The following is a 13,907-nucleotide window of genomic DNA, read 5'->3' on the forward strand; positions in this document are numbered from 1 at the left end:
CCATCATGCTACATTTAAATTAGAATATTGAATATTATTGTTAATATATAATACATTTCTATTTTGTTTATCGCTGATGTACAGATTTGGTAAAATATTTGCTTTAAAAAATGTTTTTTTTCTGACTGCATCATTAAATTCTAATGCTTGTATGTGAATAACAAGTATTTTTGTGAAATATATTTAAAATTATACACAACGTGTTGTATTCACAGGAACACATTTGTACACTCAATAAAATCTAGAAACACTATGTAAGTATGGAGTTTTATTTTAAAATAAACCAATACATCAATAAAAACTAAGATTTCTCTATCATTATACCAAATATGTGTCTGGTTAATCTTGCAGTGGAAATGGATCCCGTCACTGATAATGTCAAAGCAAACACAGCAAAAAAAAAAAAAATACAGCCAAGTTCAAATGAATGTCAGGATTCAAGATCACTCAAAAATCAGTGATATATAACACATCCCTTGTCTTTACCTTGTAAGTCTGTTAACGAGAAATACTAATCTGCAGAAGAATTTATGTGTAAAGATATTAGAATACTTGTCCAATGTAGAATCTAATAACATTCTAACTTCCGGTATAGATTTCAAAGTGTTCGGCACATTTTCTTTTAGATATATTTTGTATTAATTAATACACAAGCATCACATCTTTATAATGCACAGAATGAACAATTTAGACCCAATCAGTGAAGTATATTAAAGTCAATAAATCAATTTTGGTTTTATGTATTTACTGGGAACTCTAGCGACTTCAAAGAGCAAAAAAATCATAAGCAAGATAACTTGTTTGTTCTGAGTTTAAATAATGAAATCAAGGTCAAGATTAAGATTCTCATATATTTTTGTATTTTCTGGGTTACCAATTATGAGAAGCACTCACACCTAAAAACCAAAAAAACTAGAATCAGTTATACATATGACTTTCTGTTACTTCTGATGTGTATAATTTTAGCATGACAGCATATACAGATATAAATATCGGCTATATCTGTGATTCCAGGCAAAATCTAACATTTGTGGAACCAACTGGAATAGATCAAACATATTAATGGGGTTTGCCAAGCAAATGCAAAAGAAGAGAAGAAGGTTTGAAATGTAAAAAGTTGAATTCTATGAGAGAAATTTATTGCTGACTTTTAAATTTTTTATGATTGGTTTTTAGCATCCAAAATATAATCCCTAAACCTTTTTGTAAAAAACAGTTTAAAATAAATGAATGCATAAATAAAAAATAAAATAATTACAAGCCTAGAATCACACATGTAATACCTTTTGCAGAATTCCACTGTTTAACTTATATCTCAGAAACTGTACCAAACTGTGCATCACAATCGGTAATTAGCTAAACCTTTGACTTAGTACTTGATGTTGCTCTGAACAATGAACATCACCTTCCCTGAAGCTTTCAATTAAAGTCGTGTTTGTTGGATTCTAAACACCATAACCGCAAAATGTAAGAGACACTGGAAGGATGCAAAACTGAATGGCTATGTCTCATATAAATAATGAATAATATAACTGCTGTCAACCTCATAGAAATACCAGCAAAAGTACTAATAATTCCTTCCTCCGGTTTGCTCGGAGGACATATAATAGTGCATTCCTGCCACACTAAAGTACATCTTTTTCATTATTAATCAAAGAGCTTCGGCTGCTCTCCTTCAATATGTCTGTATACGCAGATATTTACATATTTGTAACTGGGCATTTGTTGGTTGGGTGGTTGGTTTTCCAGGACAGCGTAGTAAATTAGGTGTTTTGGAAAAACGCAATTGTAAATATTTAACTCCACTATCTAAAGTAAAGCATTCTATTGTGTTTCAGTTCTCTTTCAGCGGAAACAGATGAACACATTTTGGCATCGTCAAATGCGATCTGTTCCTGCATCCTGTACATCACTGGCGTACATGTTAATGCAGCAGAAAATAAAGGCAACGGGTTTCATGGGTTTCCATTTTCCACATTATGTTTTTTAATTGCATTATCTCATCTGATGCTACGGAAACAGCTGTTCGTCAAATCTATGTCACAACTCAGAATCTATAGATAAATTGACATTGTGGCTCAATCAGCATTTCCACCATTGCAAAAAGAAGAAAACAGCCGCAAAAAAGCTCACACATTGTCTATAGTTTGCACCTATTTTAATTAAAACAACAGACAAAGACTAAAGGGCAAGGAAGGGTCGAAAGTCAAAATTTGTAATGTCCTACATTACTCACACAGATGAGAAATCTCAGCTTAACTGGCATTTTCTTTCCAACGAAAGTTATCAGCCAATCAAGAGTGACGTGAAACTAAATACTACAGAAAGGCTAAAGAAAGAACATCTTAACAAAGGCAAGTTTCAAAGCTTTTCATCTGCCTTAGTCATTCTATTCTCAATTCGGACATAAAGCCTCACACACTTTGAATCATGACCATTTCAAAGTCACATTTGCATACTAAAGAAACTTACCTTCACAGAACAGTTCTATATATACATATATAGTTATATAGTTAAGGTGGGTTGTGTTCCATGGAATCGATCTTGAAGGTACGCTTTGTGTCAGTATCTTCCCATGGTTACATTATATGCACTCACTTGTCTCTCACTGTTTCTGCTAAGAAGCAGAAGGAGCATTTGCTCAAGTGATTTTTGCGGAAACGTAATGAGAGGGAAGCGCACAGTACTCTGAAGCCAGTAAACTAAAATCTGTGTAACGATGAAATATGTCCCCACCCTGTCTCTTCAGAGGAATCTTTTGAGACTGTGGCCCGTTTGTTAGTTAGCTACAAAGGCCAAAAGTGTAGAAGAAGAAGAAGAAATAATGCAACCCCATTCATCTGCTGACTACACGTGCAAAAGGATCTACTGCTATTCAGAACTTAGGAATGAGAAGATAATATATTGTCCGATCTTTCAATTGGTATGAAAAGGATCCTACACTGACAGCATAAGCTTGACTTATACCCTAATCATTCCAAGTGCATTGGACTCAAACTTAATTTAGGATTCCAAACCTCTGAGCTAGTTTTGCAAGATAACTGATTTTAGTTAAAAAGAAAACATATTTTTGTTATGCAAACATGTACAACTTTTTCAGATACACATGAACACACACATATAAACACAAACTCAGGCACAGACTAATAAGTTGCTGATCAGTAATCAGTAACACATGTATTGCGAAGCACTACACAGCCAATTATATGAATCGGTCGGCTAACAATACAAAAGTCACAGTGTTATCGATTATGGAGTCTTGAAGCAGAGAGATCACTCTATAAACCTTCATATTCTGTAGACACAGTTATACTTGGCCTGGAATGGAACACAATTCTATTTTTAATTAACTAATTTGTTATTCCTACGCCTGTTTTTGTAATGAGCTGCGCTGCACATTCTTAGCAATCAGCTATTCTTATAACTGAAAATACTTGACTCTGCAGACACTATTGGAAGGAAACTTTACATTCACTAAACACTTTCAAATGCATTCACTGTGTAAGGGTTGAAAGTGAATGCCTGCAGTTACTCTATATTTTGGTAAATAAATGAATTTATTGGGTCCTGCTTAGAAGAATAAACAAATATATGCATATTGCAGTGCATTGAGCCTTTTCCTTTGGTAAAGTTGGCACAGGATTGTTTTGACATGCATCTTATTAAAACATTCAACATATACAAACAGCTTGTTAAGCAGACAGATCACGCTCACTAAAAAGCAATCATAGAACAATTACGACACGAGCCGGGCTCTAAACGCTGCCAATCCCAGTGGATGGATTTCCACTTTCCAACATTACAAATCACAAAAGGACTCCCAAAATGTTGGAGTCACTTATGAAATAAGACTATTGAAACCAGAAACAGGCAGCAAGGTGAGCACTGATTACAGTGCCATGTGGAAGATCTGTCTCCAAATTATATTTACTATATTATTATATCATACAGAAAGAAAGACAGAAAAGTCTATTATAGTATTTCAGTATAGTACCTACAGCATCATATTCCTCTCCTGATAATTAGCTGCTTACTTTCAAATGCAACTAACTAATCTACCTTACAATGCTGAGTTATTTTTGTTATATTGTATCATAATGTAAGTATTTGGACAAACACATAGTTGTCTGAATACACATGTATACGCACAGATATATAAATATACTTACATGCACACCTAAAAATATATAAAAAGATAGAGAGATAGATAGATAGATAATGTATATAACTGCATCCTGCAGATCAATATAAAAAAGTAAATATATGAAAAAAGCATGATTCTCTAAAAAAGTCTACTATTTCTACTCCACCCTCCAAACCCTAATAATAATGATAAGACGAAGGAGATTTTTTTCAAACTCACCTGGAGATCTTAACCACGACAAGGGAGGGAGCGATCTGCATAAAAGACACACACAATTTGTTTTTAAAGCATTTCAGAGAAAGAAAAAAAAAGTACCTTTCATTAGGTCGTTAGTAGAGTTTCAGTTTGACTGAAAGCGGAAGGCATCTTTAAAGGAAAAAAATCAGATTTTTTTTTTAAATTCGGCATTTGTGCATTTCATACCTTCTCCTGCCCCCCCCTCCACCTCCCACAGGAAAAACGAAATACCTGAATGGACGTGAGTATCAAGTGGTTTGGATTTTCTTTATAACACATCTATATCAACCACTAGCTTTCTGTCTAGACTAAAGGTAGAGTTTTTCTACATTCAGTTCCTAAAAAATTTTTTAGGACCACCAGCTGTAGAGACCCTTTCCCCACACTGGATACTTCATACATGTTCAACAGTAAAAGCTATGCTCCACATTGTGATATGGTAATCAAACTCAACTGTTAATTCAAAAGGACCTAAAGCCCGTATCGCATTTGGAAAACCGCGGCTGTGGAATTTGTCACATCAGTCACTTCACATCTGACATTGCTGGGCCAGTTGATTCAAAACAGCTGTAGTTGGTTTCACATACAGAAGTGCCTCTAATTCCCCTTTTATCTCCTATTTTCCTTATTCTATCATGATTTCAATCGGTCTTCTGTTTCAGAGCTAGGTTCATTTACCTTGAAACCCTGGATTGGTCTTCAGAAGACTTGAACAGAACAAAATGGGAAAAACTTTCCCCAACAGCAATCTCAACAGATGATTAATAACACATTTCCTGAGCGATGAGTGATGCTAGTGTCTAATACAAATATTATGATTACGCACACCGAGAATGATTACGCAAGGAGAAAGAACAGACAAAAACAAACAAAAGATACATAATAATTACAAATTTAGTTCAAAATCTCTTTCGATTTTACCAATCCTAATTTTATGCATGTGAATTACACAGAAATTACTCACTAATTTGCAGTTTATTCACAATCCACAGTTTGTAATGACTGAATGGGTTCAAAGTGTTATACGTCTATTTATATAACTGCACAACAGCGCACATCTTTGCACTTTACCTACGTCGTAACTATGCATACGTCAGAAAAGTATAATAATGACTCCGTGCTTTCACCAAAAAATTGGCCACTTGTACCAAGTGTAATGAAAAACAAATAGTAAAGTCCAATAACAGTTTGCATCATCAAGTGATATCTAGTGGAATAAGTCCTTATGAGCTTTTACTCGGGCAAAGCCGAACAGTAAAGTGGGCAATCCTCACAGACCTCTTTGTGCTATGCTCTTAAGTAATTCGCTTTGCCACGGATTGTGTTCTGGTTCCCTGTATCTGTCTATGGTTTATCATTTCGTAACTCTGCTTTCCCACTCTGTGATTGTCTACTACCATCAACTACGAAAGGTGAAGTATCGATCGGGATGGATTTTGAAGTGGCACAAACGACAATAAGTGCTGAACCCTATTATTTATCGCCGGCTTCATCGTTCAGGCCCATTTTTGTTGTGTCTTTGTTTGTTGTTTCTGACTCCTTCGTCGTTTCCTCACGGTTCTCTGCTGCCATTCATTCAGAGCGCTTGCAGACGCCTGGAGGCTTCCCACTGCGGTTTCGCATAGGTGTGGAATATGTCAAGAAACATTTTTCTGCAGAAAATCAATAGGAAATTACACCACCGAAACCCGTCAGCACCCTCAGTCCACACGGCACTAACATCCTCAACAATGACTAATTGGTTTTTTTTTTGTTTAGTTTTTTTTCTCTCGATTAGAATTATTATTCCATCATGGTTTCCGATTGTATTACACAAGACGAGCACAATTCTTGACGAGGCAGATATTAGTAAACCGGGGGAGGGCAGACTGGTTAATACAGGAGCGCTGTACAGTACCTACTACAATAGAAGCAGTCTGACACATACAAAGCCTCCGTCTTTGGCTGGTACCAAACCAATGCTCTTCTTTCCCTATCTGATCAACACCACCCACCCCTCCCTACCAAGGTTTCCCAAATGGCTAGGCAACAGTGCAATTATAATTACAATCAGAAAAGCAGACAATCCCTTTATAGCACAGGTCTCAACAATAAGGACTGTGCGAAACTTCAGTTGGGAGTCAAACAGACTAAGAAAGTAACTAGTGTATCTATCAGTAGTTGCAGGATGCTATGCAAGTACCACCACCACAAACATAAGCCCAAGAAACGGGATCCCATCAGTTCATAACACCCTATACTTGGAATCTTGTATCCATCCAGCATCTGATGGAGAAAAAATAAACCGCAGAGAACACTGTCTTATTACATGGAGAGATGGGACAGAAATTAATGGATGTATTTTACAATGTAATAGGTCACCCAGACGGTGGGCTTAAAATATATAGCACAATTTAAAAACTGATTGAACAAACTTTGTGTGCGTTTTATTGTACATTGTTAACCATGCTGAGCAAAAGTAACTGAGGGACTGACTGAGGATAGTAGCTCGGATCATTTGCGTTTCCCTATCACTTGTGCCCTGTCCGTTCTGCGCGCAGTTGTGCGTTTGTGCTTCGTGCCTTCTCTTGAGCGGAGCGGAGCTTCAAAGCAACGATTTTTAAAGCCGAGCGGGAGGAGGAAGCGAAGGTGGGGAATCCTATGCGGTGGCACAAGCAATATGCGCAACGTGCTACGTCAACATGCGTCCCCCCTTCACCACATTTTGTGGCTTGGAGGCCGGGGGGGTGACGGGGGCAATCGCTTCGTCGATACAAAAAAAAATGCAGTGCATTAAAAGTGCAATGTCGCAGACGAGCAAATATAAATACATAAAAATGTGGCTCGCCCAACAAAATCAGACCCTAATTCCACGTAAAAAGCCCTGGGTGAAATTAGACAGGAAGTACTAACGTTTCCTCTTTTTTTCTTTTGTTTTGTATTTTAGCTTCCGAAACTTAAGACTGTACAACCCCACCCCGCCAAACGCGTGGAATCTGAAAATACATATATATATATATATATATATATATATATCCATTACGCCACTGGAAAGTCCGTGCGGGTTCGAAATTAAACGGTTGCATGAGGACATACAGTTCTTTTTTTCTTCTTTTTGGGTGCATGGCATGTCACCAAAGACACATTATTTTTGCATCTTAGCATGTTCTTTTTGTGGTTGTCAAAGGTCAATCTTCTACAGGCGAATACAGAAAAACACTCTCAAAAAAAGAGCCCCTTTGCCTTTTCGTCAGGAAGCTTTTGGGTTAAGCTTTTCTTGATTTCCTTTCACCAAAACCTGATAAACAGTTTTTTTTTCTGTTCTCTGGGTTTTCATGCTGTGAGAACAAGACAATGACAGCTAATTCACTTTCAACAGGAATTGTACATCCGAATGCACTTTTATTTTGTGGTTTTTACTTATTTTTTCTCGTCATTTTAGAAAAAGTTAAAAAGAAATTAAAAGAAACAGCTGATCAAACTTACACCTGTGTATCAAATACAATTGAATTACACTGTCACCTGTGGTAAGACTGTATTTTGTAGTCTGTAATCCATATATTTATTTTATAGGCTAAAAGAGAAAGATGAGGTAGTTTAATGTTGATAAAACTATTGTGATTATGTTTCATAAGGCCTTTATTGAGTCTGTACTTTGTTGGTTTGGGAATCTTGGAGTGAGGCATAAAAATGAACTGTATCAAATTTTTGTCAATGTGGCGAGGCTGTAGGAGTCAATATGGCACACTTACCTGAACGGTTCAATAGACAGGTCCAGGGAAAGCTCAGGTCATTTCTTCTGATGGTGAACATCCCCTACATTTAGAGTTGAATACCCCTCTGGTATCAGATTCAGGTTGCCTAAGATCAAGACCAATAGGTATAAATATTCATACATTACTTCAGCCATCTACTTGTTAAATGGACTGCATTACGGAAAGCATCACTACATTTTATTATTATTCACAATACAACTTTGCTTTGTGTGCTTTTTGTGTGTGATGTGTTTGCTGTTGTGAAATTGTATTGCATGCTGTATATTGTTGTTATTCATATCATGTTGTTATTTGTATCGTCCTGCAAATCATTTGCTCTTTGGGATTGAAATAAATAAATACTGAATACTGAACACAAATATATTTCTACAACACATAAATATTTGTATTACAGACTAATATATTTAAATACTTCAATAATTAAATATGTACCTCATATATATTTAAGTTTACAAAAAGGGGCCAAAATTGGCGTATAGAAAATGTGAGGATCCCACATTTCTACCAGATATAAAAAATATATATTTGTTGCGTATGGGCACAGTCCTTACAAGCGAAAGAAGAGAACAATTTCAACTGCAACTTTATGAAGCTTTTCACTGTCTTATACACACAGACCTGAACACAGTTATAAAAACATTAAGCAAACAGTTCCATCACACAACACTGTTGTTTGGGCGGAGATGACGGGTTCTCAGAACTACCATCACTCATCTCACAATTTCGGGTCTGAGACAGCTCTGTTTTGAGTCAAGTTCAAGAGTGGAACCCCCACCGCCTGTGAAAGCCAGGCTTAGCATGAACACAAATATAGAAATGTGTGTATGTGAAACACCGAAGTATAGAGCTGAACTAAAGTCACTTATGCCTAGATGCAGACAGATCAGAAGATGGAAAGTTAGACATTTTTGTTCCAGAGAGAATTGATTAGTTTTTGTTAGTTTTTTCCACCACTCACTGGCCATTTTTCATTTGCTTGTCCATCAGCTTCTGTTGCTGATCAAAGAAACACTTCTCATTCAATATAAGTTAATGGGTTTGTGTTCGTTGTGCCTTTATTGTATAAGAGATGACATCTTGTGCAGTTTTGGGCGAGAAGACCATGAAGCAAAGCCGAGCATTTCTACCTTCACGAACTGTGGGGAATATCGTCTCCTATACATTGAGAGATACACTTCACAAGACTTATGAACTTGATATAAATCACGTCAGGATTAGACACACAGATATTTTTAAAGTGCAACGCCGCTGGAAACTGGAATATTTTTAAATGCTGATAATTCTGTGAACAGGATGACATCTATACACAAGAGGTATAGGAATGTGTGGAAATGCTGCTCCATCTGGTTTCTCATATGTGATTAATAATTTCTTAATAAAGTAAGCGGCTGATCACAAAATTTGCTTGAATGAATGGCAGAAAAAAAACATCTAGAATTCCTTTTCAGCTAAATGAGTAGTTTTATCCTTTTCTTTTGATTTCTACTTTAATGTTTTAATACTTCACCCCTACAGTTATATAATACTAGATGCAAGGAGTAGGTACCCTGTTATTCTATCAATCAATTCATCAGATTGTATTTATATGGCACCCATTTCCACACTGTGTGTTTCTAGGTGCTGTAATAATAATAATAATAATAATAATAATAATAATAATAATAATAATAATCGTAAATAGCTTGTTTGCATTATTATTATTGATTTATTTTTACTTTCTAAAATACACATTTGTAGGTAATGATTTTTATTGTGAATTATTATTATTAATATTATTACAAAAATCACATCATATGCCTTATTGTGTCCTGGAGCTTTGTTATTAATGATTGCAAGATGACGAAATGGCGTTTGTCAGTCACTGGCCATACAAAATATAAAAGTGTATAATTCTGCTTCTACGGTCATCTCAGATAGATAGGCTTAGGTTTTAAATAGATAGATAGACAGATAGATGGGGCAGGGGGTAAAATGCTCTGCACTACTCCCTGAGAGTGACTTAACACAGGGGGAGTTCAGGCCAAGATGAGCCACTTCAGCGATGCCGTTTCCTTTTTGCACATGTATTCATCGTTAACAGTAAAGCTCCGAAACACAAAAAACGAGCAACGACAGAAGAGTGTTTTGATGTTTAGGTTCAACAGACCTTTTAAGAACTGACTGTTAATCACATTATCCACTAAACACTTGTTTTTGTATTACTAGCGCAGACAACCTTTCACGAAAAATCTTTCCAGATGGGGTCCCTGCACAGCTGTACTTCAGATTGGTTGAGCTACAGCCTCCCTTAGTTAACCTTTTAGTGGCGTGTGGGGATTTTTCCCAGTGAAAACACCAACTCGCAGTACAGTGAGATACAGTGTGCCCTTTGTAGTGTACAGACCTAAAAAACGACTGCGGTATCTTTGGTATCAGTTAGTCAAAACAAACGGAAGGCTTTATCAAAACAGTACAAGAAAAAAAAGGAAAAAATAATTAAAGAAAAATCTATATATAGGTCCCCCTCTCTTCTCCACTGTCTAACACAAGTAAAAGTGCACCAAATATAACTGATTCAGATTGCTTTCAAATGTCACCACTGTGGTGCAGCAATGTTGTATCCTTGAAGACTTGAAAGACGGGCTGTTCGGTGTTTCTTGCTCATCAACTGGGAAGTTGTGCCACTTTTATAATTAATATTAAACTAGATAGATGCTACTTAGATTGAACAGTAAAAGATACAAAGATACAATAATTATATATATACAGACGGGTGACAAATTAAAGGAAATACAGATGCCTCTAAACAGGTGTCCTGCATGATACAATTAAGCAATTAACATCCTATCATGATCTGTGGCATTTATAAAAATGCTGAGCAGTCCCAGCTGACCTTGATTTTGGATCAAGAAGGCAAGAGGAGAGTTCTGTGGTGCAAAAACCATAGGCACTGGTCTACAGAGACGTGGGAAAAAATGAAATGATCAGATGATCCTTCACCATATTCTCGACAAGTGGGCGAGTGCATGTGTGGCAACACCAAGAGAACGGTACAGGCCTGACTGCATGACCCCTACAGTGATGGGGTCCGGAGGCTCTGTTGTGCTGTGGGGGGCATTTTCCTGGCATCTTTTAGGTCCACATGTCCCCTTAGAGGGAAGGGTCACTGCAAATCATGACAGAGTTATTCTGAATGATCACCTTTATCTTATGGTGACACATTTCTCTCCTGATGGGAGTGGTCTCTTCCAGGATGACAATGCCCCATCCACAGGCCATGAGGGTCACTGAATGGTTTGATGAGTATGAAAATGATGTGAATCATATGCTATGGCCTTCACAGTCACCAGATCTCAACCCAATTGAACATCTATGGGAGATTGTGGACCGATGTGTTAGCCACGATCTCCACCACCATCATCAAAACCCCAAATGAGGGAATATCTTTTGGAAGAATGGTGTTCATCCCTCCAGCAGAGTCCAGAGACTCGTACAATCTATGCCAAGAGCATTGAAGCTGTTCTGGGGCTCGTGGTGCCCAACACCTTACTGAGACACTTAATGTTGGTTTTTCCTTTAACTTGTCACCCCTCTGATATATATATATATATATATATATATATACAGTGGGGGAAAAAAGTATTTGATCCCCTGCTGATTTTGTACATTTGCCCACTGACAAATAAATGATCAGTCTATAATTTTAATGGTAGGTGTATTTTAACAGTGAGAGACAGAATAACAACAAGATCCAGAAAAACGCATTTCAAAAAAGTTATAAATTGATTTGCATGTTAATGAGGGAAATAAGTATTTGACCCCTTCGACTTAGTACTTGGTGGCAAAAGCCTTGTTGGCAATCACAGAGGTCAGACGTTTCTTGTAGTTGGCCACCAGGTTTGCACACATCTCAGGAGGGATTTTGTCCCACTCCTCTTTGCAGATCCTCTCCAAGTCATTAAGGTTTCGAGGCTGACGTTTGGCAACTCGAACCTTCAGCTCCTCCACAGATTTTCTATGGGATTAAGGTCTGGAGACTGGCTAGGCCACTCCAGGACCTTACTGTGCTTCTTCTTGAGCCACTCCTTTGTTGCCTTGGCTGTGTGTTTTGGGTCATTGTCATGCTGGGATACCCATCCACGACCCATTTTCAATGCCCTGGCTGAGGGAAGGAGGTTCTCACCCAAGATTTGAAGGTACATGGCCCCGTCCAACGTCCCTTTGATGCGGTGCAGTTGTCCTGTCCCCTTAGCAGAAAAACACCCCCAAAGCATAATGTTTCCACCTCCATGTTTGACGGATGGGATGGTGTTCTTGGGGTCATTCCTCCTCCTCCAAACACGGTGAGTTGAGTTGATGCCAAAGAGCTCGATTTTGGTCTCATCTGACCACAACACTTTCACCCAGTTCTCCTCTGAATCATTCAGATGTTCATTGGCAAACTTCAGACGGGCCTGTACATGTGCTTTCTTGAGCAGGGGAACCATGCGGGCGCTGCAGGATTTCAGTCCTTCACGGCGTAGTGTGTTACCAATTGTTTTCTTGGTGACTATGGTCCCAGCTGCCTTGAGATCATTAACAAGATCCTCCCGTGTAGTTCTGGGCTGATTCCTCACCGTTCTCATGATCGTTGAAACTCCACGAGGTGAGATCTTGCATGGAGCCCCAGACCGAGGGAGACTGACAGTTATTTTGTGTTTCTTCCATTTGCGAATAATCGCACCAACTGTTGTCACCTTCTCACCAAGCTGCTTGGCGATGGTCTTGTAGCCCATTCCAGCCTTGTGTAGGTCTACAATCTTGTCCCTGACATCCTTGGACAGCTCTTTGGTCTTGGCCATGGTGGAGAGTTTGGAATCTGATTGATTGATTGCTTCTGTGGACAGGTGTCTTTTATACAGGTAACGAGCTGAGATTAGGAGAGTCCCTTTAAGAGAGTGCTCCTAATCTCAGCTTGTTACCTGTATAAAAGATACCTGGGAGCCAGAAATCTTGCTGATTGATAGGGGATCAAATACTTATTTCACTCATTAACATGCAAATCAATTTATAACTTTTTTGAAATGCATTTTTCTGGATTTTTTTGTTGTTATTCTGTCTCTCACTGTTAAAATACACCTACCATTAAAATTATAGACTGATAATTTCTTTGTCAGTGGGCAAACATACAAAATCAGCAGGGGATCAAATACTTTTTTCCCTCACTGTATATATATATATATATATACACCGATCAGCCATAACATTATGACCACTGACAGGTGAAGTGAATAACACTGATAATCTTGTTATCATGGCACCTGTCAGTGGGTGTGATATATTAGGCAGAAAGTGAACATTTTGTCCTCAAAGTTGATGTGTTAGAAGCAGGAAAAATGGGCAGCGTAAGGATCTGAGCGACTTTGACAAGGGCCAAATTGTGATGGCTGGATGACTGGGTCAGAGCATCTCCAAAACTACAGCTCTTGTGGGGTGTTCCTGGTCTGCAGTGGTCAGTACCTATCAAAAGTGGTCCAAGGAAGGATAAGCGGTGAACCGGCGACAGGGTCATGGGCAGCCAAGGCTCATTGATGCATGTGGGGAGCAAAGGCTGGCCTGTATGGTCCGATCCAACAGACGAGCTACTGTAGCTCAAATTACTGAAAAAGTGAATGCTGGTTCTGATAGAAAGGTATCAGAACACACAGTGTATTGCAGTTTGTTGCGTATGGGGCTGCGTAGCCACAGACCAGTCAGGGTGCCCATGCTGACCCCTGTCCACTGCCAGAGAAGCATCCAAAAATGGGTACGTG

General features: G+C 38.1%; 1 protein-coding gene across 1 annotated transcript in view; it reads right to left on the reverse strand.

Annotated features, from left to right (window-relative positions):
* LOC136753615 (forkhead box protein P3) overlaps positions 1–4,395 on the reverse strand; it is a 42,332-nt gene extending 37,937 nt beyond the window's left edge. The window contains exon 1 of the mRNA XM_066709883.1: positions 4,364–4,395. The gene's annotated coding sequence lies outside the window, so the exon portion shown is untranslated. The remainder of the gene's footprint in view (positions 1–4,363) is intronic.
* Positions 4,396–13,907: the final 9,512 nt, after the last annotated feature.

Source organism: Amia ocellicauda, chromosome 7 (genome assembly GCF_036373705.1).
Source record: "Amia ocellicauda isolate fAmiCal2 chromosome 7, fAmiCal2.hap1, whole genome shotgun sequence".
NCBI classification, from domain to species: Eukaryota; Metazoa; Chordata; class Actinopteri; order Amiiformes; family Amiidae; genus Amia; species Amia ocellicauda.